Source organism: Carassius auratus, unplaced genomic scaffold, assembly GCF_003368295.1.
Source record: "Carassius auratus strain Wakin unplaced genomic scaffold, ASM336829v1 scaf_tig00029244, whole genome shotgun sequence".
In the NCBI taxonomy this organism is placed as follows: Eukaryota; Metazoa; Chordata; class Actinopteri; order Cypriniformes; family Cyprinidae; genus Carassius; species Carassius auratus.
This window is the reverse complement of record NW_020525756.1, coordinates 79,887-107,176: the sequence shown is the minus strand read 5'-3', so window position 1 is coordinate 107,176 and position 27,290 is coordinate 79,887. Positions and strand designations below refer to the sequence as shown.

Here is a 27,290-nt window from a genome sequence, read left to right as displayed (position 1 = left end):
TCTTCCTCTTGTTTGTCAGATCACTGAGCAGATTGAAGTTACATGTTCTGTCATGGAGGAAAACCTTCTTCAGCTTGAGATTCATGTTGAAGTTTGATTCACGCTCTGAATTGATAAACGTCCTCTCCGCCGCACACGAACACACACATAAGCAGGATCACACATAAATTTAGCTCATGAATATTAATGAAATCATGTTGCTGATGATGCAGAATCATGCTGGTCAAGCAAAATGCTACTTCTGATAAAAATATGATTTCCCATAAAGAATTTGTATTGGTTGCTGTGCCTCTGCATGAAGATGCAAACACGTCTCTGACTATTGTTGCCCCGGGGCAGGTTCAGCAGACAGTTGCCCTCTGACCTGACCATCAACCTGACCTGTTAAACCCCCAAACAACAGCTGCACCTCAGTAGCACTGATTCCTCTCATGCATGAAAAAAGAATTAACTGCTCCCACTTATACAGTTATATATTAGCATTATTAGTACATTTATGTTTGTTCATGCAAGTCAGACTTCACAGGATCATTAAAATGCAAACACAAACGTGTCAAACATTTACTGATTTGTATTTGCATTCGTTTGCATGATGAGGCGTCACTGCTGCTCAGAAATATTACACTTCCTCTCTACATTATGCATTGTTCAAAAATGTAGTTTGTGCGTGTATGCACTGCAGAAGAAAGAAATGCATAGCTTTAGAATGACATAAAGTGGAGTCAAGGGTGTAGAATTTAGTAGGGATGCTAAGAACATGTCCCTACAAATATTAAATTGTCTCTAGCAATAATTTAGATCAAACTATTGAATATATGTATATGTAACCACTGTTGATGTAATTTCGGAAGCATCCCCCCATTGATATTACCTGAGAAGTTCAAGTAAATGCACTAAAAACAGATCATGTACGTTTAATACATGAGTGAAGGAAGAACATAACGAGGTAGCTGAAGTGTTTAATTATAAGTTTACACTCTTGAACTTTATGTTGTTAAACTGAATGTGCAAAGAAAAAACTGAAAACTGAAATTTGTCATCAATCAAGAGGTGTGAAGACGTGTTAGTTACTGTAACAACAGTTTTCGGTCAAAATCATCATTAATCCAATTCACTTTTAATAATAAAATAAAATGTGCTCTGATGCTGCTGTAATTTTGTTGGTTTTACATGATCAAAATTGTGTAATTATTGTGTGATTAATATACAAACAAGTAAAAGCTCACATAAAAAAAGTGTATGTTAGCTACCAAAGCAATAAACTTTAGATGATATGAACCTAGTCAAAAATCATAAATGTGAAATCATAAATGTTGGAGTAGTTGGATTGTTGTCACTCTATACAGATTAATGCAATCAGATACAACAATCATTCATCAAATATTACAATACAGTATATACTGATATATGTATAACATTCACTTCAGTGGTATGAGAGACTGGGTGTTTTGAGCTCATCAGTTTTCAGCTGATATTTTCCTAGTCAAACAACCCAAAGAAAACTGTAAAACAGAAAGAAAAGTCATTTACTAAATGAAATTGGACATTTACATTTTTTTTAACAAAATTCCTCTTTGTGGCTACATTGGCAAAACAAAAGAAATTCTTCGGAAGAGCGATAAAAACAGCAACTTACTTCAATGTTTGACTTGTATTGTAATTACAACCATAACATTTTTTAAAAATGTTTATTATTTTGAAAAATGAGAGATTTTTCATTTTTGGTTGGACAACATGGTTGAAAATTTAATTAGTTTTTTTAACTAAAAAATCATAATTAGAAAATTTATAATTAGAAAATTTTATAAAAATTTAATTTAATTAACTAAATTAGTTTTTTTTAGTTTTTTAACTTGAGTCCTTAATATCTTCAGAATGACTTTCCATTTATTTTAATCATTTTAGCTAACAAAAGCCTTCATGGCCTCATCCTTCAGGAAATGACATCATTTTGGAGGGAAAACAGCACAGGTATTAGTATTATATAAGTATTATCAATGGATGTTTGTGTTTATTTGTGGTTTAAGCATAAATCTTTAACATTCATCTTCAGAAAATGGTATAATAATAAATATGCAAGAGATGTAAATTAACAAATGTGAAAAGAACAAAATAAAACTAAGGTTGATGTTTTCTTGTAAGCCGTGAATCCCTTTCTGAGTCATGACTAACTTTTTCTATGTATGAGCAACTTTTCTTGTCACATTCATCACCTTATTAAGTTGTCTGATCTTGAGCAGAGCATATTTCTGAACATCTCCTGTACCTTTTAATAGAAGTGCATCCTTAAATCACAGCTCATTCATTTTATTTCAGAAACATGTTAAAAGCTGTTTTTGCACATTCATCTGAGAGCCTTCGAGTCTATTTCTGTCTGACAACCACATGAACCAAAACCTTGGTTGAGACGGATTATGTTGTCTGTAATATGAAGACAGACTTTTGACTATTTGGAGAGTCAAAACAGAGGGAAATCAAGCTAGCTAGACAAGGAAGGAAAAGAGAGACAGAAACAAAAGACAAATTGGTCAAATGCCACCTTATTTTTAACTTTAGGGTGGCAAGGCCATTTGAATGTGAGGCTTCCAGTGTTCTTTTCTGATTTGAATCTGTAATTTAAATGTGAGTGTGGCAAGTAGCTTTTGAGATTTAACTTCCTCATTGAAGAAGAGAGGACTTCCCTGCTTTAAAAACAAAAAACAACAACTACAACAAAAAGAAAACCGCTAAAACCAGCCTAAGCTGGTTAGCTGGTTTTAGCTGGTCAGACTTGGAGACCAGCTGGAAAAACCAGCTAAAACCAGCTTTACCAGTCTAGCCAGACTGGGAGACCAGCTAAGACCATCCAACCATCTTTAGTAGGTTTTAGCTTATTTTTTTCAGCAGGGTTGGGGTATTTTTCCAACCAAAATCACGTCAGTGTATATCACATCATAATTATGGCTGCTGAACTCGTCAGTAGGAGCATCTCACGAGCAGCTGAAGGCAGCATATGACTCCAGCGATGGCTGAAGAGGTCATGTGTGTCCTTTTAATGAGCGCTGAAGCTAAAGGACCCCATGTTAGAGACACGTCTGCTGACCTGACCGTGGTTGAGCAGCGCAACGCACTTTAGCAGTTTAAGGTCAGGGAGCTAATCTCTAAAACAAAGATGCTAGCTGAGAGCCTAATCCTCGTGTTCTGTCTCGGACAGAGATGTCACACTTCCCCCAGCTGCTATCAGTCTCCAATTAGCATGTCGTTAAAGAACTGTGAACACACGTCAGTCACATTCCACAAGGCTTTCTGATCTTACTAATCACAGCAGAAACCAGTTATTAGAGAGCGCTGATTGTTACGCTACCAGATGAACTTGAACTAACTGCGCAGTTATTACTGTGACGCGCTTAAACTCTGATCTGATCGCATGTACAGAACAAATCTACTGAATTACAAAAGTGGACTAGAATAGGAGAACCTCTTATGAAACGTAAAGTTCTGGCTCTTAATTCTGATTGGATGAGCCATTTTGTTTCTTTTTTATTATTATAATAGCAATAAGCCACAATAAGTTGTGCATTATAGTAGTTTCTCTTCAGATAAAGGGTGTCAATTAAACAATTAAAGGTGTTTAGCAAATAGTTACAATAAATTGGTACACCAATATTCCAAAAGTTTGTTAATCTAACAGTGGGTTATTTACATTTGCCAAGAATTGATTATTTGAATTTGTTGTATTAATTGCATATGAATATTTCTATATATTTAACTTGGATATAACTATAAATATGACTTTGTATAAAGAAACTTATAATAAGTGTGTGTGTGTGTGTTTGAGAATATGTTTTAATCACGTCATATAATATCATCTTGCCAATTAAATCAATTTCTATATAAACATTATAGTCTGGTTTCAGAAGTGGAAATTCAACTCAGACTGCCTTGCTCTCAGTTGTTGGCAAGAATGGATTCCAGATCTTGCTGGATCTATCCCCTGTTTTTGAAACTGTTAACCATGAGATCTTCTTGTCAACCCTACTGACAAAGGACATCTCAGGAACCACACTCCAGTGGTTTGAGTCTTATCTCTCGGATAGGTTCCATTAAAGTATCTTGGAGAGTTGAGGTGTCCATGTCACAATAGCTAATTACTGGGGTGCCTCAGGGCTCAGTTCTTGGACCACTTCTCTTCTCTGTCTACATGGCATCATTAGGTTCTGTCATTCAGGACCTAATGGATTCGCGACTCATTTGATTCGGGACGTCGGAGCGGATTCGCGACTCATTTGATTCGGATCCGGACTTCGGAGCGGATCTGCGAATCATTTGATTCGGATCGCGACTATGGAACTGATCCGCGAATCATTTGACTCGGATCGGAGCTGTGGAGCAGATTTGCGAATCTTTTTTCAGAATTTTTTTTATAAACCGTAGAAAACATCAAACCATTAAGGCAGTACAATTAAATAAACAAACAAATGAAAAGAAAAATAAATTATACACACTAAAATATGTTGGGTTAAAAATAACCCAACCTGTAACCCAACTATGGGTTGGTATAGCACCTTCCCATGTTATTTCAACCCAACCCATTGGGTTAAAATCCTGTTGGGTTAAAATTATCCAACAGTTGAGTTAATTATTTATATTAATTAACATCAGTATTTTTATTAAAAATTACTTAATACCACCATATTTTAAACTACTTAGTTGTAAATTACAGATTTAATTTGAATATGCAAATAACACATTTACAAATATATTTAAAAATATTTTATTTAAATGTACAAGAATGTGTAAAAAATACAACTGACATTTTCAAGATGTACTGTACAAATGTGTCAATTCATATTCCTATCAGAACACACAAATGTGCAAATACAGTTCACAGCTATGGGCTAATGGTTAGAGAGTTGGACCTGTAACCCGAAGGTCGCAGATTTGAGTCTCTGTGCTGGCAGGAGTGAATGAACAGCGCTCTCTTCCACCCTCAATACTCATGGCTGAAGTGCCCTTGAGCAAGGTACTGAACCCCCAATTGCTCCCCAGGTGCTGGCTCTATAGCTGCCCACTGATTGCTCTGGGTGTGTGTTCACGGTGTGTTCACTTCTCACTGCTGTGTGTGTGCACTTGGATGGGTTAAATGCAGAGCACCAATTCTGAGTATGGGTTGCCATACCATACATATATTACGACTTTCAAATAAAATGAACATAACATATAATAATAAAACAAAAAATAATCATAAAATCAAGTAATAATAATAAAATATATACTGCTGGACCTACTGATTATCAATAAAATAAAAAAGTTTTTTACTGATTACTAAATACAAAGTTTTTAAGGAGGAGACCGTGTGCAGAAGAAACTATTAAAGACTGTGTGTTCCAAAAACTCTCAAATGGGAGCAGAGGGGTTTAAGTAGTAGATGCCGTATACAAAGAAAAGTTTGAAACACAGATCGACTGCTTGTAGTATCGTCTTCTGTTTCATCGCCTCCCCATTTAAAATAATACAAACTTGGGAAGAGTTTTCCTTGTCACCAAGCACCAGGAGGACATGTGGATTCTGGCTTGTCTCTGATTCAAGTACAGCACTAATTAGTGCCAACCTTAAAAGAATTTAAAAAAAAAAGTTCAGTTAACATGCAATGGGATGATATTTGAGTGAATTTAAATTAGTTAAAAGCTATAGCGAATTTAAATTGGTTAAAGTGATAATTCAACCAAAAATGTAAATTCTGTCATTTTTTTTTTTTTTTTTTAAAAATAGCTTCTTGGAATGATTTGTATAGTACAACGTTTGTCTTACACAAAATAAATAAAGGTGACTTGACTACACAGGGCACTGTAATTTTAAGTGTTGCTTTTACCTACAGGGTGAATGTCAATGAAGGACCGCTTTATTTCCATGTATGATGTGCACACCATTTTTCCATTTGTGTGGTATGGTGCAGATGACAGGATGGGTTTTAAAGACAATTTATGCACAAAGGCCTTTAAATTACAAAAGTACAGAGAAAGCACACGTAAAAAAAAAAAAAAAAAAAACTAAGCTTACAGTTCACATTTTGACAGTCTTTGCTGGGGATCTACTATCATTTGCACTTAGAGACAGACTAAACCGGTTTTCACTCCCTCCAGAAAATTTGTGGCAATATTTGCGGCTAATGTGAGTAAATTTTACCACACTTTACCCTTGATTTGGACTTGTAGGGAGGAACAAAAGTACACTGTAAATGAAAGGAAACTTGGTTGGACAGAATGTTGGGCAGCAATACACTTATCATGTCTTTTTCCATAATTTTTGGAAGTCACAGGTCTAAGTAAAATTGAAAACTTATGTATCATTAATTTAAATAGGTTAGCCTACTTAATTTGAAATGTTTCAATTAACAGGCAGAAATTCTATTGTTGCAATTTTGCTCTGACCGGTGTGTGTGTGTGTGTGTGTGTGTGTGTGTGTGTGTGGCACTTACACACTAATCCCCACAATAATAAAGATGTTAAATACTCACCTGAAGAGAAAACAATGTTGCATGATAATGAAAGGATGTGTGACATACATTTTTCTGTAAACTGAGCCAAACATTTCTTCACTGAGTAAGAATATTTACTGTATTGCCCAAGTTAGTTCATACTTAGATATCATTATATGCAATATTACCATTTCTTTTCATCTTCATCTTTAAGAGTTCATTATAATTTCTCTTCAACTTTATTTCTCAGTTGATAAATCCATCCACAATTAATAAAACACAACACATGCTACTGAGGTACAAGAAGGCTTTACTTTCAAAAGTCATTGATATTATTGAAAAATCAAATCGACAAGTAAAAAAAAAAAAAAAAAGGCTCAGGTCCAAATATTCATTTATCACCAATGAACTGTTTGACAAAATCTTCCTGCTCCGATGTCCAGATCTGAATTTTAAAAAATCAGATCCCGATCTGAATCAACCGAGTCGCGAAAAAGCTCCGAAGTGCCGATCTGAATCAACCGAGTCGCGAAAAAGCTCCGAAGTGCCGATCTGAATCAACGGAGTCGCGAACAAGCTCCGAAGTGCCGATCTGAATCAACCGAGTCGCGACCAGGCTCCGAAGTCCCGATCTGAATCAACCGAGTCGCGAAAAAGCTCCGAAGTCCCGATCTGAATCAACCGAGTCGCGAAAAAGCTCCGAAGTGCCGATCTGAATCAACGGAGTCGCTTACAGGCTCCGAAGTAGAGTTGGGGTACTCGAACTTGGACTCGGACTCGAGTCCGGACTCGAGTCCAATTTTGAATGAACTCGGACTTGTCACGCACTCGGGTGAATTTGTACTCGGACTTGACACGGACTTGAACATTTTGGACTCGGAAAATATTCCGAGTACAGTCGAGTCCGCGTCATGTGTAACAATAAAACCAGCATAAAATTGAAATGATAAATTAATGAATGTCTCCCCTTCTGTCACTTTACTGCACCACACCGGCAGGCAGAAGTCTCCTGCTTGCAGACGAAACACACGCACCACTCACTGGATATCAATGTGGATTAGTGATGGGAAGTTCGATTCTTTTCCGCGAACCGGTTCTTTCGGACGGTTTGATTCAATAAACCGGTTGAAAAAAAAAAAACAGTTCACCGGATACATAATCCATTGCGATGTATTTGTTATTAAATGAACTTACGTTTCGTCAGATTGCCCTTCATTCAAGCCCTCGGTTTACCCGCACTCATTACATTAGCACAAAATCAGTTCAGAATCAATCACCAAAAGAATCAGTTCGGTTCAGACGCGCTGTGAGTCAGTTGGCTTCATGCTGAATCACGAATGCGCAGTATCATCAGCTCCTCGGTTCTCGAATCGGACGCGTCCGAAAGAAACGGTTTTCGGTTCAGTGTACTGATGATCTGAAAACTGATACAATCGGTTCTTGACTCGAGAACGAGAATCGCTCAAAACCCGGGTAGGAAAATCTGACAGGGTAGGATAAAATGTAGAGTTGGGGTACTCGAACTTGGACTCGGACTCGAGTCCGGACTCGAGTCCAATTTTGAATGAACTCGGACTTGTCACGCACTCGGGTGAATTTGTACTCGGACTTGACACGGACTTGAACATTTTGGACTCGGAAAATATTCCGAGTACAGTCGAGTCCACGTCATGTGTAACAATAAAACCAGCATAAAATTGAAATGATAAATTAATGAATGTCTCCCCTTCTGTCATTTTACTGCACCACACCGGCAGGCAGAAACACACGCACCACTCACTGGATATCAGTGTGGATTAGTGATGGGAAGTTCGATTCTTTTCCGCGAACCGGTTCTTTCGGACGGTTTGATTCAATAAACCGGTTGAAAAAAAAAAACAGTTCACCGGATACATAATCCATTGCGATGTATTTGTTATTAAATGAACTTACGTTTCGTCAGATTGCCCTTCATTCAAGCCCTCGGTTTACCCGCACTCATTACATTAGCACAAAATCAGTTCAGAATCAATCACCAAAAGAATCAGTTCGGTTCAGACGCGCTGTGAGTCAGTTGGCTTCATGCTGAATCACGAATGCGCAGTATCATCAGCTCCTCGGTTCTCGAATCGGACGCGTCCGAAAGAAACGGTTTTCGGTTCAGTTTATTGATGATCTGAAAACTGATACAACCGGTTCTTGACTCGAGAACGAGAATCGCTCAAAACCCGGGTAGGAAAATCTGACAGGGTAGGATAAAATGTCAGGACACCGGCACATGCTGCGCAGTATCATCAGCTGCTCTAGTCGTGTTCATGTTCTGTTTACTACAAACTCAGTTTGTGAATCTGTCATCATTAACTATAAATACAGTACAGATATTTCATAAATCATCCCTTATTCATATTAAACATGGAGTCTTTAGAGTCTTAATTATTGTCCAACTTCCCTGAAAACCCCTTTGGCCCATACATAATCTACAATATACGGATTAGAAACATGAAGCCCCTATCTAAAAAAAAAAAAAAAAAAACATATATATATATATATATATATATATATATATATATACAGAGGTGGGTAGTAACGAGTTACATTTACTTCGTTACATTTACTTGAGTAATTTTTCGGGGTAACGAATACTTTTCGGAGTATATTTAAAGATGGGTACTTTATACTCTTACTTGAGTACATTTTTTGGGAAAAATTTGTACTTTTACTTCGTTACTGTGGGCGACGCCCCTCTCGTTACTTTATCTTAATGCAATAAATGCTTCAGTTTATTCCAAACGCGCCGTCTACTTTTCTCTGGACAATGAGCGATGCCCATTCGCGAATGATTCATTCTTTTGAGTCAACTCTGTTCAAAGGCTTGATCAAACCAATTGGCAAACGAGTGAATTGGTTCATGAATCAGTTTGATTGAGTCGTTCAGTTCCATGCTGCACGCGCTGAGTTCTGAAGCGGTTCACTCAGAGTTGTAACGTTTAAGAATATTAGCCGCGTTGAAAACGGGGCTATGGAACTGCACTGAATTGAAAGCTAATCTGCAAAGGCTATTCTTTGCTTGCGATGGAGATCCTTATTAGATGAACGCGTGTGCTGTCTACTGTTTAACAGGTAATAACTTGGGCTACATTCGATTACAGTACAAGATACCACTGTGACATTAGTTTGTTGTACGTGTGTGGCTTATAACAGGTTGAATGCAGCTTCCAAAAGACAAAGAATAGCCGATTAAGATTTTATTAATTTTAATACAATCACACCAGTGCGAGTACGTTCAGCAAGTCATATCATCAGCTGCTAAATTCAGATCTGTGATCGCTTGCTGGCGCTGAGCCAGAGACAGACGCGTTTTTACAGCGCTGCGCATTAACCAATCACACATGGTTCTGTTGAGCTTTTGAATGCAATGGCCAATCAGAGGTGTTCCGATGAGTCATCGCTGAAATGCCGGTGCTTCCTTCACTCGCTCACTTACTGAATACCTCTTTCTGCCGAATTCTCTCGTCAGAAACAACAAAGTGCAGATGTGTGTACGAATCTATAATTAAGATATTGATTTCACAGTGTTAACAGTTTCAGTGATTTTAATGGGAGTTTCTGAGAGTGAATGAAATCTAGACTGTCAGTGAAAATTATGTTTAATAATGTAAATGTTATTTGCTCTCTTTCTGAACAATGAAAGATTAGTAGCAATATTTATATCACATTAACTTTCAATGTTAAATTCACATTTAAAATAAAGTCAGTCGTATTAAAAATATGTTATGGCATGACACCTATATTTGTTACTTAAATAAACAGACAGGGTTTTATAATAAATTACATAAATTGGATTAAAGGCTGATGAAATATATACATTTATACACACACACATACATTACATACATTTTTTGTCTATATATCTATATAAAAAAAGGCTCTGTATATATGACCCAAAGTAACTAGTAACTAACTACTTGAGTAGATTTTTTATCCGATACTCTTTTACTCTTACTCAAGTAACTATTCAAGACTAGTACTTTTACTTTTACTTGAGTAAATATTTCTAGAATTACTTTTACTTTTACTTGAGTAAAGTTTTTGGGTACTCTACCCACCTCTGTATATATATATATATATATATATATATATATATATATATATATATATATATATATATACATATTTTTTTATATAGTTTATCACACTTTCCGATGTTTAACAAAATACTTGAAAAATTACACGCATGAGCAGTATCATCAGTTCATCGGTTCTCAAATCGGATGCCTCCGAAAGAAACGGTTTTCGGTTCAGTTTACTGGTGATCCGAAAACCGATGCAACCGACTACCAAAGACAGCAGCAGCAACCAACAGATGCTGCACAGCTCAGCATTGCAGGATTTGCAAGACCAGAACTGACCAAACAAGCAATGCAACTTTATGATGCAAGTTCTCCAAGACAACAAGAAATTCATAATGCCATCATTAAGGATCTCCTCATTGGCTGCACTTTACCTCTGTCAAATGTGGGGGAGAGGCATTAAATAACTGAAATGTCATCTTTAACTGGAGGACAATATAGTGTGATACAATAATAAAATAGGTTAATTTGTATTTTCATGAACTTGTAATACAATAAAACCTTTGAAACTTTTTTGATAGGAAACTAGTTCTGTTGACATAAAATAAAAATGTTCAATGGAAATGACTAGATGTAACAGTGGTATTTTTTTATTACATTTTTATATTGCCATTGGTTTAATGGGTTGAAAGGTTAAAATATTAATATAATGTAAAAATGTACAATTCCAATTTATAATCTTTTTTAATTTAATTACTTTCTGGACTCGGGCGGACTCGACTCGGACTCGGCCTTTAAGAACTCGGACTTGAGTCCAACTCGGCCCCTTTTGGACTCGGACTCGGACTTGGACTCGATGTTTGTGGACTTGGTCTTGACTCGTACTCGACAAAGGTGGACTCGGACCCAACTCTAATAAAATGTCAGGACACCGGCACATGCTGCGCAGTATCATCAGCTGCTCTAGTCGTGTTCATGTTCTGTTTACTACAAACTCAGTTTGTGAATCTGTCAACATTAACTATAAATACAGTACAGATATTTCATAAATCATCCCTTATTCATATTAAACATGGAGTCTTTAGAGTCTTAATTATTGTCCAACTTCCCTGAAAACCCCTTTGGCCCATACATAATCTACAATATACAGATTAGAAACAAGTAGCCCCTATCTTAAAAAAAAAAGTATATATATATATATATATATATATATATATATATATATATATATATATATATATATATATATATATATATATATATATATATTATAGTTTTATCACACTTTCCGATGTTTAACAAAATACTTGAAAAATTACACGCATGTGCAGTATCATCAGTTCATCGGTTCTCAAATCGGACGCCTCCGAAAGAAACGGTTTTCGGTTCAGTTTACTGGTGATCCGAAAACCGATGCAACCGACTACCAGAGACAGCAGCAGCAACCAACAGATGCTGCACAGCTCAGCATTGCAGGATTTGCAAGACCAGAACTGACCAAACAAGCAGTGCTACTTTATGATGCAAGTTCTGCAAGACAACAAGAAAATCATAATGCCATCATTAAGGATCTCCTCATTGGCTGCACTTTACCTCTGTCAAATGTGGGGGAGAGGCATTAAATAACTGAAATGTCATTTTTAACTGGAGGACAATATAGTGTGATACAATAATAAAATAGGTTCATTTGTATTTTCATGCACTTGTAATACAATAAAACCTTTGAAAACTTTTTTGATAGGAAACTAGTTCTGTTGACATAAAATAAAAATGTTCAATGGCAATGACTAGATGTAACAGTGGTATTTTTTTTATTACATTTTTATATTGCCATTGGTTTAATGGGTTGAAAGGTTAAAATATTAATATAATGTAAAAATGTACAATTCCAATTTATAATCTTTTTTAATTTAATTACTTTCTGGACTCGGGCGGACTCGACTCGGACTCGGCCTTTAAGAACTCGGACTTGAGTCCAACTCGGCCCCTTTTGGACTCGGACTCGGACTCGGACTCGGACTCTATGTTTGTGGACTTGGTCTTGACTCGTACTCGACAAAGGTGGACTCGGACCCAACTCTACTCAGAAGTGCCGATCTGAATCAACAGAGTCGCTAACATGCTCCAAAGTGCCGATCTGAATCAACAGAGTCGCTAACATGCTCCAAAGTGCCGATCTGAATCAACAGAGTCGCTAACACGCTCCAAAGTGCCGATCTGAATCAAAACAATCAATAATACATCCTAAAAGAGTTTTATTTATTTTTTTTTTAGAAAGAAAGAATATATTTTACTGACCACAAACTTTTGAACTCCAGTGTTTATTGTTAGAAAAGACTTCCATTTTAAATAAATTCTCTTCTTTTTAACTTTTCTTTCTTTAAAGAATTCTGAAAGAATATCACAGTTTCAGCAGCACAACTCTGATAATAAATCATCATATTAGAATGAATTCTGAAGATCATGTGACACTGAAGACTGGAGTAATGATGCTGAAAATCACAGAAATAAAATAGATTTTAATGTATATTTAAATAGAAAAATTTTGTTTTACTTCATAATAATATTTAACTTTTTTTTTCCTGTACTTTTGATCAAATAAATGCAGTTTCGATGAGTAAACTCCTGTAAAAAAATTATAATAATAATCAGTTAATAATCAGTGTGTGTGTGTGTGTGTGTGTGTGTGTATAGCACTTACACACTAATCCCCACAATAATAAAGATGTTAAATACTCATCTGAGGAGGAAACAATGTTGCATCATAATGAAACGTTGTGTGACATACATTTTTCTGTAAACTGAGCCAAACATTTTTTCACTGAGTAAGACTATTTACTGTATTGCCCAAGTTAGTTCATACTTAGATATCATTTTATATGCAATATTACCATTTCTTTTCATCTTCATCTTTAAGAGTTCATTATAATTTCTGTTCAACTTTATTTCTCAGTTGATAAATCCATCCACAATTAATAAAACACAACACATGCAACTGAGGTACAAGAAGGCTTTACTTTCAGAAGTCATTAAAATCATAAAAAAATCAAATCGACAAGTAAAAAAAAAAAAAAAAGGCTCAGGTCCAAATATTAATTTATCACCAATGAACTGTTTGATAAAAAATTCCTGTTCCGATGTCCAGATCTGAATTTTTAAAAATCGCAAACAGGCTCCGAAGTCCCGATCTGAATCAACCGAGTCGCGAAAAAGCTCCGAAGTGCCGATCTGAATCAACGGAGTCGTGAACAGGCTCCGAAGTGCCGATCTGAAAGGGAATAAAAACTTTTTTTAACGTATAAAAAAATAATAATTAACGTATCATACACATTACTTAATGCTATAACAGTTATATACATCATACCAGGTTCGTAGCCAGCCTATTGAAAGGGGGGGTTCTTTTTTTTTTTTTCAAAAAGTGGACCTTTTTGCAGTTTTTCTCCATCGTTTGTATTTAATTATAAGGTTCAAATACTGAAATATATTGCGCTTTATTATTATAACCACGGCCTTAGCCAGGCTTTGAAAATTAGTGAGGTCCAGGGAGTTTCTATAATAACCCCCTTATTATAGAACTGTGATATAATAACCCCTATAAATTAAACTAATTATATTTTTGTAACACTTGAAAAGAGACAGAAATGTAGATGTTTTTGGAGGCATTCTCTTTTTAAATCATGCCCTGTTTATTGCATCAAAGTTTGTTAACATACATATTACCCACCAAACGTCTTTTTTGCATAGTCCAGATTACAAAAGACAATTCTTAACTAAGTTCCAGTGGCACAGAAGATAAACTGTGTGTCATTGATGTGATCAACACGGGTTCGAATCAGCCTTTTGGCGTTATTTTTTCTCCCTTTTAAAATTTCAAATCACATCAGAAAAGTATTTATTTTCAATGTAAATGAAGTAAATACTCAAAAAGTTAAGGGTAGGTGTAGGGAGGGTTTTATTGTCCCAATAAGGTGACATCCATTAAATTACACTCAATAAGTTATTATTGCATTCTGTTTTATAATGTACTACAATACTGAGGTGCAGATAATTGCCACTATTTGAAGTAAGTAGCCTAGTATAAACAGCAGAAAATCCTGCCATTTGAATAGAGTATGCATAGAATCTATTGATATTTGCACTTAGTGTAAATAGCATATCACAAAAAAATTATCCTATTTGCACTTAGTGTAAATAGCCGCTCACTTTTTTGATAACTGCCAGACTAATGCAGGGCGAAGGAATGTTGCCAGATTTTCTATTAAAATAAACAAAAACCTATAAATAAATAAAACGGACTGAAATTATTTAAGATATTTTGGAAGTTATAAAGTTATCGCTGACCATAAAACCTCAACTTCCTACTTTATTAACTTTCTAAAGTGTTAAATTAAGTGGAAAAACAAGTAAAAAAAAACCTTATAATAGCTGGATCTGACAACATAGATGCTGCGTCTCGCGCTCAACTCTCTGAAGACTCGTTCACTTCGGAAGCGTCTCGCAGCGATTATTTTCATACCACGGACGCTAAACATTCTGAATTAAACATGCAGACATTCATATGAGGAGTTTAGCAGAAAATTTGTCAATCAGAGAACCCCCCCCCCCCTGCATACGATTACATTAACAGTTCCTTACCTTTTGTAATCGTGCAGGCTGCTGTTGATGTCCGCACTGAGTCTCTGACTGGACCTTTAAAATTTGAACGGAGTGAAGCGGGAAACATATTTAACCCAACAGTTTGGTTATAACTAAAAATAACCCAACGATGGAAAAAAAATACCAAATAAATTTTAAGACATTGACCCAATATGTGTAACCCAACGTTTTTTACTGTGTAGATGCCTCAAGAAAATTAACCAATGGTTTCATTTTAAAAGTGTAGTAATTGTGTTTCTGCATGTGAAATTTAGTTAGAGGGAAACACAAATTGTTATATTTTGCTTATATTCTCTTTCAAGAAGTCAAACAATCAAAAATGTGTTGTAAGCACTATTTTTTTTTAATAATATATTTATTTTAGCATTCTATACTCATACATATATTTATGAAATATTTGTTTATTAAATAATTTATCAATTAAATATGCTGAAATAAAAAAAAATCTTTTTTTAGTGCAAAAATCTAACAAAAAAGTTCTAAAAAAAATATTTTTCAAAAAAAATTTTAAGCTAAAAAAAATTATCTTTGGTACAAGATTTCAATACAATATAGCAAAGCAATAATAAAAATACAAATAGTTAATATTATATTATATTATAAAACACAATATGTTTCCGCAAATCATTTGATTCGGATCGGGACTTCGGAGCGGATCCGCGAATCATTTGATTCAAAGCAAAACTAAAAATAAAAATAGTTAATATTATATTATATTATAAAACACAATATCACACCTCTGTTTATTAATTTGGCTACCAATAGTTGCTTATATAACATTCAAGACATTGATGTTTGCTTACATAACCACCACAGGCTCTGCACCCATTTCCCTAAATTCATCACTTCAGAATGATGTACCCTATAGTCTCTTCCTTTCTGCAATTGAATGTCACTTTATTGTTCATCCCAAATAGATACAAAATCACTTTCACAGACTTTTAAATTAAATATTCCCTCCTGGTGGAATGAACTGCCATCTTCAAGAATCAGATAAAAAAAAAACCACACATCTCCTCCATCTTTATTTTACCCTCTGGCACTCTCTATTCTAATTCTTTTTTTTATGCACCTGTTAGACATGCACTTTATTTATTTACTAACAGCTAACACTAGCTTCTCTAAACCTTTTGTATTCTGTCTGTTTTATTGTTTATTTATTATACAATTAACAAAAGCAAAAAAAAAGGACTCTAACACTAGCTTGCTCTATTCTTTTCCTATTCTATTCTATCTTTTTATTTTTATTTTTATTTATTTACTTATTCCGTACTTGTGTATCATTGCCGCTTTGGACTGCTAAATGACTAAATGTAAATTCTTAATAATTCTAATTCATATTATTATATCATTTTATTTATATTAATATAATTGCTAAAGAAATTATATATATATATATATATATATATATATATATATATATATATATATATATATATATATATATATATATATATATATACATACACACACACACACAAATGTATATATAATATTTTATATTCAATGTATTTTATATGCAATTATCGTCTTTAATTTTTACAATTTTCAGTTATGTGTAAGATACGACATTGTTTTTCAACTGTAACATTATTTTTGTTTATTGTATTTATAAGTATTTGTTTGTTTTATCATAATGATGCTGATTTATAAAAGCATTATGAGCTACTAGACTCACTTCTGAACTAGGTTGCTTTACCATGGTAAAATGACTGTAACACACATCCTCCAGTGCTTTATGGCTTTGTGATGTTTGAAGCATCAGAAGTTGGAGTAATTCTCTGAAATCAGACACAATGGCAGGAGTGCTTGGCTGTTCCTGACTGAGTTTTACCGTCTAATAAAGCCGTGTGGTGTGAAGGTTACGGGAAGCGTGTTGAGACGCCGTCAGTGTGTGATGTGAGTCTCTCAATGACGTGCCAGAAGCTTTGAAGATGCTGTATTCGATTCCTCACTTTATATACCATTCACCTCAGACTAACCAGACATGAAGACATGTGAGTGCTGTGTACCCTTGCAAATGACTCAGTTCGTTTGAAGAGGTATTGTGGGTTTCTGAGGTGCTTTGCTATTTCATTTTATACCTTAGAAATGTAATAGCACACCAGCTCTTAATTCTACGGCGTATAATGTTCATGCAAAAGTTGAATTTGTCTTGGAAACATAGGTGAGTGCATATTTCTGAACCAGTGTTCTATTGACAAAAAATATTATCGTTATTTATAAGTTTATTAGTGCAACTAGTGTAATCTGATTTATTTTTACAGAACCATGTTTCTTCTGTTAGTATGTCAGCTGATGCTAAATGAAGGCACAGTTTTTTTTTATAGTGTTAGTGATCAACACATCTTAACTCGGTCAAATGATGGAGCTCTCTGTCAGTCGACAGGATTATGTTGTCATCTAAATACTTCCCTCATGCCATCTTTTCTTCCGTCCGGCCTTCACCTCCGTGTTCTCGAGCCGCTCAGCTGTTCCTGGTGTAAAAATAGCCGTCGACACAGACGGTTGACAGCACATGTCAGGAGATTCTCCCTGCACGACTTCACGTCAGAAAACCCAAACTCGTTCAGATGAACTGTCATGAACTACACAGGCTCTGTTTTCCAGATGTCTCTAATTATAATTCACCTCACAGAAACCATGTTTATTCTCAACCCAAAGGGACCTGTGTTTAATGTTAGAGTTGTTTTATGCTCTGTAAGATGAAGGCATCACAAAACCTGTCCATTTTGACATTGGTCTTTGATGAGCTTCTACTAAATGATTAAATTTGAAGGAAAACACTGATTGGACACAAAACTTTGACATCAACAGTAAAAGATATGGTAAGCACTTGATGCATTTTTTCCTCCCTCAGAACAGACCTGTGATTAATTTTGGAAGTTAATTATTAATTATTTAATAATTAATGATATGTTAATTAATAACTTAAAAGTCTCTTCTGCTCACCTGCATTTATTTAATCAAAAATACAGTTTTAAGATATTAAAATGAAAACAATATTAAAATAGAATTGCAATTTTAAATAACTATTTTACATTTAAATATATTTCAATATTTTAAATCATTCCAATATGCTGATTTGCTTCTCAAAATACTTTTTAAATGTTTATTTTCAATGTTAAAAACAGTCATTCTGCTTATGTGTTTTTTTTTCCTTGATAAATGGTTAAAAAAGAACAGCATTTATTTGAAAAATAAATATTTTGTAACATTAATTTTAACATTAACATTAATTTAATGCATCCTTGCTTTTTAATTTCTTTCAAAACCGAAAGATATTACTGACCCCAAACTATATATAACTCCAACCAGATCACTTAAAATCCTCATTTCGGTCGTTGATCTGAAAGTCTGTTCAGGTTTTTATGGTCTGGCAGTCAATCCAACATCTGAACATCTCAAAACACTTTAGATTACAGAGCAGCTATTTTTATAACCGTGCGGCTGATGTTCTTTAGGCTATTGAGTGTGGCTAAAAAGCAATGGGGAGAAATCTTTAATAGATCCCACATGGGAACAATAAGGATTCTCAGAAGACACACACACTTTCTGTGGAAAAAGAGCTTTCTCCTGTTCTAATGCTAAACCTGTGAATGATTTGAAGCGTGTTGTGTCGCCTCCAGCTGTCTGCTGAAGCCCAGAACATGTTTGTGTCGTCTTTAGACTTCACATGAGAAACACAGAGCCTGTCGCGCAGCTTTCAGCAGCTCGCGCTGAGATCAGCAGTTAAACTAGGCCAAACATGAGCCGCGTCTCTAAAAGGAACAATCTGTCAGTTCGCTAAGCCAGAAAGTGATTGGTACTGTATTGACAAGAAACATCAGAGTGGAAAATCCTTCTAACGTCGCTTTTGTTGGGCGTCTGCGATTGCACTATTGAAATATGTCATCATAGTAAACACAATAAACAGAGTTTAAAGCCTCGGAGATGACGAATCTGCTATATTTGTGTCGACTCAGTGACTGTTGAGTAATGGATGACATGAGAAGGATCGAGCCAGCAGAAAACTGAGAAAATTGGCCACTTTTGGTGTTGGGAAAACTTCAGCATGATAACATTTAGATGTTTCAGTGTCGTGGAGATTTGCATTTGGCACATTGCATGAAGGGTTTTATGAGTAAATCAATCACAAAGTGTTTTGTTAATGCCATTTTAACCATGGGATAATGATGGATGTGAGTAAAAACAATGCTTTTATGTTTGATCATAGGATCATATTAATGTCACCAACATTCATGAACTTTTCGTTTAAATGGTAAACAAAATGGTAATTAATTATTACATACCGTATACGCATTTATTTTTTATTAGTGGTGCTTGCTAAGCTATTTTTTATTTTTCATACTAAAGCATAAATGTTTCTCATAAATGTTGACTACAGAAGAATTGCAGGAAAACGAATAGGGTTCAGTTTGACCACGATCACAGTGATGTAACCAACATTTGTTCTGCCTTTCTAAAACATATTTCGGCTTTGCGTGCACGTTCATGATCCTAACTGAAAAAAAGTGCAATTATAGGAAGAAATGCAGTTCGATCAATTTAAAATTTCATAGGTCAAGCAAACAAAAAAATCTAATATGGGTCAAATTGACCTAAGAACGAGTAAAACCCCCAACCAACCAACCAACCAAAAGTGTGAGCAGCAAACTTTACAAATGTTGCAAGTGCATTGTAATCTGATATATTCCCTGACTAATTATTCTGTTTAACACCATGTTAAAATCTTTAAACAACATAAAAAGTGCAATTATTTTAGTTCGATTTCCCACTGCCTGTAACACTCTCTTGAACACATTTGACTCTGTTGAAATCCGTGTACAGATTACTCAAGAAAGTAGCAGAGAAAGTGTGTAGATTGAGGAAATGTCTGCAGATTCCATCCAGACCTGAATCTCACTGCTCTTCCACTTCTGGAAGTGTTCTGTTCCCAGCAGGAGCGATGCATGGTGGATATAAACACACACTTCCTCCCCTCCGGGACTGTTTTAGTCCAGTTGCGTCTAATTTCTCCCAGAGCCTGATGTTTTGCACATACAGCGAGTGTTTGCTGTCAGTGAGAGCATGTGCTCGTTCCATACAGACCACAGGTGAGAAGATAAAAACCTCCTGACTTTAACCACACACAGGTCGAGCTGCTGACGATTCCTTCACAGCTTTGTTTTTAAAACATGTTCTGCATTTCTCATAATTGAAGGCCAAACTACTTCTTCCTCTTCTTTCAGACTAGTGGAAACAAAACATCCAAGTTTAAGTGTTTATTTTATTGTGTTTATCTATTTGCATCTGTAGATTTCTTTAAAAGATTCATCTCCACTTCGGAAGCACTAAGAAACACCAACATTTACAGTTTTATTCAGTTTTATTATTATTATTTAAAAAAAGCTTTTGATGTCTGCTGGTCATGATGAACTTTTGTTTTCAGAAAAATGACTTTAGATAATTTTTCCACATGTTGTACAGATGAAATATAGTATATATGTTTGGAACAAGATGAAGGTGAATACACTAAATTGTATTTTATTTTTTCCGAAGTTGTAAATAAGACAAATGAATGAAGTACATTTACAAGAGAATACTTTTTCAGTTTTTCTACATCAAAATTTCGTTTAATTCAATGTGTTACTTGCCATTTCTTTTAAATTGTTTGTGAAATTTACTAGCAGTTTCTGAGTTAAAACTTTTCTTGCTCCAACCTCAACAAAAGAGCAGAATTGATTCCTGTAAGAAGTGTTCAGGCTGTGAGGTGAGTGTTCAGTGTTTTTAAAAGGAGAGGTTGTTTTTTGGATTGATTTTAAAAGCCCTCCATATTCTCTGAGTCTAGTTTAGATGGGTAAAGTGGAAGTGGGTTGGTTTTCACGTATCCGTAGACGTGTGAAATGTCTCTGAGTCATTTTAAGTGCGGTGTGAGCGCCGACAGAGGAGTGTGAACTCTCTCCCGGGGCGGATCTCCTTCTTCATGAAAGACGGGAAACCTCCCTGAACTTGACCGTCACTTCATTGTTTCCCGCTGGGTTGCCAGTCAGACTCGCATCAATCGAATCCCATCAATACAAGTAGTTGTCACAGCTACAAAGTTAAGAGCAGAGTTTCAGATGTTGTTGAGATCTCTTCTGAAACTTTAGAGGAGACGTGTGAGGTTATTGGACACTTTTTCCCAGGAGGGACTTCTTAGAAGCAAAATGAATGTTTTCCATTTCACCTTACTGATGTATGTGTGATACAAGAGAGATATTTCTTTCCTGTACTCTTAAAAACAAAGCTTCTTTATTGGCATTGATACTTCCATGAAGGACGTTCATGGATTCTTTCCATTACACGAGGTTCTTATACGTCGTAATTGTGAATGCTTTGGAGCACAGAGTTAAGTTTGGGAATTTTTTGCTGTAGTGGAAAAAGTAAATGATATAAAAAAGTGAAAGAAAAAAATAATTTTAGAAAATGCTTTATTGTTGCACAAAAACACTATTTTAAATGTTTATATATGAAAGATTTTCTAAAACGTACTCTAAAACTGTGAAAATCAAAGCCATAAATCGAAACAAGTTGTGTTTCAAATTTGAAGGTGATATTGCAAAAGTCTAACTTTCTGTATGATTTTATTTGGGCACAGTACCAGATGTAATTAAATTTTTTTTAGGAACATTTCACCTTTTTGAACCTTTTGTGTCTGTATGTTCACATGATAAATGCCAAAACTTTTACCAATTTTCATACCATTCCGATGAAGTACAATTTTTCCATCAAAAATGACTGAAAAGCACCAAAGCATTGAAATGTTCTTCACAATAAGACAACAATTACTGAAAGGTTTGAGGAACCCTATGGAATCACTGCAATAATCCCATTTTGAAAGCTTTATTTTTAAGACTGTAAGTGTGGAAGTGACACTCTAGATCCATGAGCCAAAAAACTATGAAACATTGGAGCATCCTCTCTTGTTCTTTTCCATGTAAAGCCTCCATCTCAACATCATGAGAGCAGCTAAGAGCTTTTCCAGTAAAGTCTCTCTTCTGATTCAGTTGTTTTAGATGTTGTGATGATTCAGCAGATCGAGACTGTATCCGGTTCAGTTTCCCAGCCATGACGGATCCAGTCCTGCTGTTCGGGAGTCATCTATGAATCACGAGTTAACAAGCTTCTTTTATGAGCGTGATAAAGATCTTAATGTAACCGTGCAGCTGACTCAAGCTATTTTACTACTAGTCTAAACTCTCAAACCTTGCTCAAATTCGCCTCCAATCTTTATTGTATCTCCTAGACAGACGTGAGTTGAAACGGGAATCCTTTGAAGATGTTTCTCCTTATATTTCAGAAGGCTAGTCAGAGATCTCAATATAAACTTATTGTTATTTTACTATGTTTGTGTCTGTTTTCATTCCTCCAAGACGGAACTGTGAAAGCTGACGTTTGAGTGAAACATCACGGGAAACATTTCTGCATCTCTCCAGCCATGAAAGGGAAAGCTATGTTTACATTGATTCCTTTGGCAGATGCTTTTATTAAAGGTGACTTGCAGTGCATTTATTACCGTGTGTTCTCTGGGAATTGAACCCTTGACCTTGGCGTTGCAGGCGTCATGCTCTACCACTTGACCTACAGGAACCTCTGAGCAACAAACGTTTCCCTCAGAGTCTCCAGTTGCAGTTCCTGTGCTGTTCTCCGTCTCTGTCATGATATAAAGTTCAGTAGAGTTTCTACAGATCATATGAGACATGGCTTTGTGAGTCAATAATCTAGAAGACAAGCTCTTTGCTCTTCGCTTTCATGTTGTTGTTGTTGTTTTGCCAAAGCTCTTCTTTCTTCTGGATTGTGTGTCCGTCTTTCTGGAAACCAATTGGTCGAATACACACATGAAATGAATATATGTTCTTGCTTTTTTAGTCTCTTTTCATCACTAATTATCTATTTTTTTAAATTGTCATCAGATCTGTTCTGCATGCTCATCGTCTAACAACACTAAATTGATTATGATGGCTTGGCAAAGGTTAAAATCTATCATAAGACAACATGCTAAATAATGTTAACATATCAAATCATGCTAGCAAAATGCTATTTCATGTTAGCAATGTGTTAAATAATGTTAACATATCAAATCATGCTAGCGAAATGCTATTTCATGTTAGCAATGTGCTAAATAATGTTAACAAGTTAAAACATGCTTGCAATGTTCAATCATCCTTACATGTTAAAATATGCTAAAACACGATAGCATGTTAAATCATTCTAGCAACATGCTAATTAATCTTAGCATTGTCTTAATTCATTCTAGTAACATGTTAAGTCATGCTAGCATCATGTTAAAACCTTAACAATGTGCTAAATCAGGCTAACAACACATTAAATCATGCTACCAGTGTGATTAAAACATCCTAGCAGCATGTTAAATCATGTTAGCAACTGGCTTTAACATTTTAGTAATGTGGATATTGACTTTGAGTAAAACTGTCACACTTTATCAAAGTTATTTCAAACTTATCAGTTATCAAGCCAACATTAAAGTTTGTTTACAAACTTTACTCATCTTGTTGTTATTGTGATTCTAATTAAAACTGATGACGTGTCAGAGAGCTGGATCTGAATGATGAGAGGAAATGCAGTTGCGTATCCAAATCTTTTCTGCATTTCATCTAGTTTCTACCCTTGTGTCCCTCATGTGGATCCTCCAGAGTTGCAGAAGTCCGAAAGCACCACTGATGTACTCTGCTCGGGGTCAGACAGACTCGTCGTCTCAATCTCACATCATTAACGCTTCAGGACCCTGATGAGTATTGACTTACATGGCTCTATGAGAGCGCTTTAGACTTCAGATCGGTGTCACAGTACTCTGTAAACCAGGGCTCGTTCTCATGTGCTGACAGGCCTTTCTCAGCCGATGGTAATTAACTAAAGTAGAGCGAGTTACATGCACTGGGTTGTAATGGTTTGCAGATGAGATAATGTCATGATAACAGACCTCTTTTACAGAGAGACACTCACTTAATTGTGCAGTATGTCATGTTTTGGGTGTTTTTTTTATTAGGTTAATGTTCAAGTCCTGAAGGGTTAAACTTTCTGAGACATTTTCTAAATATTGATCTGTTTTATTTGAGTGGACGCCAACTTCTTATTCAATTGAATGTATTTATGTGTGTGTGTGTGTGTGTGTGTGTGTGTGTGTATATTAAATTAAAATGTTTAGATTAAAATAGCAAAAAATATTGCATTGTTCACACTAAATATTGTAAATGTGTAAAACATTAAATATAAAAGAATTAGATCAAACACATTTTGGTAAAGAACTTATTATGAAAAGGGAAGTTTAAGTTGGATATATTAAAGATACAATGTTTTTATAATGTAATGTTTTTTTATTGAAGTATTTTAAATACACATTTATGTTTTTTCATTTAGTAGATGCTTTTTATCAAAAATGCAAATGAGGAAAACAACAAAACATTTATTTTTTATTTTTTGTATTTGTAGATTTTTTATAGGAGGTTTGAGTTGAATATATTAATGCATTTTTAAGCATTTTTAATTTATGGATTTTTAGATAAATATTTTTAGATAAAAAAAATTTGGTTTGGACATATTAAATATTTTAAATACTGTGTATGTTTAATATTAAAATAGTATTTAATATATATATATATATATATATATATATATATAAAGAAAATGTATATTTAAAACAAAACAAAATTCAAAGAGCATTTTTGGAAAAAGGAGATTTCAGTTAAATATATTATATTCAAATAAAAAAAAAATTTAACTGTTTTTTTTCTTTTCTTTTTTTTTTTTGAAAAATAAGGAGAATTAATTTTATTGCTTTAACCTTTACTTTTGCAAGTTTACAAGCATATAGATGAGCTAAAAGCTAACAAACATGAACCAAAAGCTGCAAAACACCACTTTATGAGTTGATTTCCTCTATAAAGATCAGATGAGCAACAAACATTTGAGCTTCTTGATCGTCCCCATCATGCTGAGCTCAAAATATGTTTTGTCACATAAGTTGAGTTTAATGAGCAACTCGAAAGCTTTTAACTTTATTTCTCTGGACTTTTACAGATCAGCAGCTGATTGGACGGCTGCGGTGTGTCCTCAGAGTCTGTTGGAGAAGGGATCTGTACGGAAAGCTGGATGTTCTCTGACTGGATGTTCTGGGAAAGAGACAGATCCCTCTTTACTGGAAAACAGTCCATGATCTGCTTCCCAGAGTCTCCAGGGTGAATGTTCCTCGAGTGTTTAACGTGTTTCTCTCATCTGTCTGCGAGCAGATGTCCTGCTTCTGGAAGAACAGAAAGATGAAGCGATTCGCCTTCATCCGGGCAGGTAAAACCATTAAAATCTCCTCTCAGAGACTTCACGATATCCAGAGACCTTCAGCCGTCGCTGCAGACTGTAACAGAGAAACACATTCATTACTGAGAGAAGCAGCTCATCTGTCCTTCTTCCTCTGGTCATCCTCTTTTATAATGCACCAGTTTTCCTCGAGGTCTGGTAAATAAGTATTTCACAAATGTACTTCGTTGTTTTTAATCAGTTATGTATGTTTTATCACACAACTTCAGTAAAAGTCACAGAGCAAATACTGGTTTTCATTTAATTCAGGAAAGTTTGAAAAAAAAAAAAAAAAAACATAACCTTATCTGGATAATCTAGTCTGTGGTTATGTACTGTACGTGTGCATTCATTTATTCATTTATATACCATTTTTTATTTCAGAATAAAATGTTTTAAACAGCTCTTTTTGAAAATGTCGATTTTTTTATATGCAATTCATTTTAATCAATCAATTATTTACTAATCTAATTTATTTAGTCAGACATTAATTAATTATATTAATTAATTGTAATTCATTTAGTGACATATTTAGTTAGCCATTTGTCTATTAATCTATGTTCTGTATATATTTTGTCAGTCATTTATTTATTCAGTAACTAGTTTATTAATTTCAGTAATTTAATCAGTAATTCATTTTATTATTGTATTAAGTCATGTATTTATTCAGTCAGTCATTTGTTTATTAATCTATTTGCTCTACCACTTGAGCTACAGGAACACTATTTGTAAATAAATGTATTTAATTAATTAATAATTAGACATTTATTTTGTTATATTTATTCCTTTCCTAAAATATTGTAATTAATGCTGATCCACCTTGGGTCCATGAATCATTATAAATCAAAGTTGTAAGTGTATGTTTAGAGAGCACTCATGTTTCTTTGGTGTTTTCACACAGTTGTGTTCTCTCGGTCTCTTCTGTGCTTTGATTTATTGTTCTCTGATGTTTCAAACCCGCTAACGGAGAACGTCAAAGAAGTATCATCTTTCAAGAGCTAGACAAACATAAAATAAATCACACTCTTCAACAGCTCGGAGTTGTGTGAGATCCATCAGAGCAAGTCTTCTCCTGCCAGCTTTGTTTGTTTGTGAATGACTTATTTCTGAGAAACAGCCGTTTCTTAGCTTCTCATCTCTGATATGTTCAGAATAGCATGCTACTCGTAATATCTCAGTATACTTTAGTAAATAAACTAAGAATTGAACAGCCAGATGAGCCACTGAGTTTGACACAATGTGCATCGTATAACACACAGCATCTTTTCATTGACACGTTGTGATCTTTACACACAAACACGAGACATTGAGTGATTTCTAAAGAACCAATTATACAAAAAAACAAAAAAACAATGTCTTGGGCAACGTCAGCGAGAAACATCTGCAGTTTATGAAACTCTTGCACGAGATTCGATTGAAGAACGGTTTCATTCTTGTGTGGGTAATTAGCATAAACAGAGAACGTTTTCATTTTTAAAACCTCAACAATACCGACTCTCATTCTGACGGCACCCATTCACTGCAGAGCATCCACTGATGAGACACTGATTCAATGCTAAATCTTTACATTATAAATCGCTTGCATCTGTGGAAAAGAGCAGCTCAGACATTCTGCCCAACGCTTTTCACAAAAGAAAGTTTAAATTGGTAATTTAAATGATGATTTTCAATGTTCAGATGTCAATTTTCACTCCCTTTTCTCTTTCATCTGCATCTCTTCATCTCTCCTACCGTCTCTTTCAGCTGGACTGGGATGATTCAGGATGTACGGACTCTCTCTAGGATTCCCAGCTCCC

The 27,290-nt window shown here is 34.9% G+C and overlaps 1 long non-coding RNA gene across 1 annotated transcript in view; it reads left to right on the top strand.

The window, feature by feature from the left end:
* Window positions 1-25,880, top strand: part of LOC113079800 (uncharacterized) — a 31,078-nt gene extending 5,198 nt beyond the window's left edge. Inside the window, exon 3 of the long non-coding RNA XR_003281755.1 lies at window positions 25,222-25,880. This is a non-coding gene — a long non-coding RNA (uncharacterized LOC113079800). The remainder of the gene's footprint in view (window positions 1-25,221) is intronic.
* The last annotated feature ends 1,410 nt before the right edge of the window (window positions 25,881-27,290 follow it).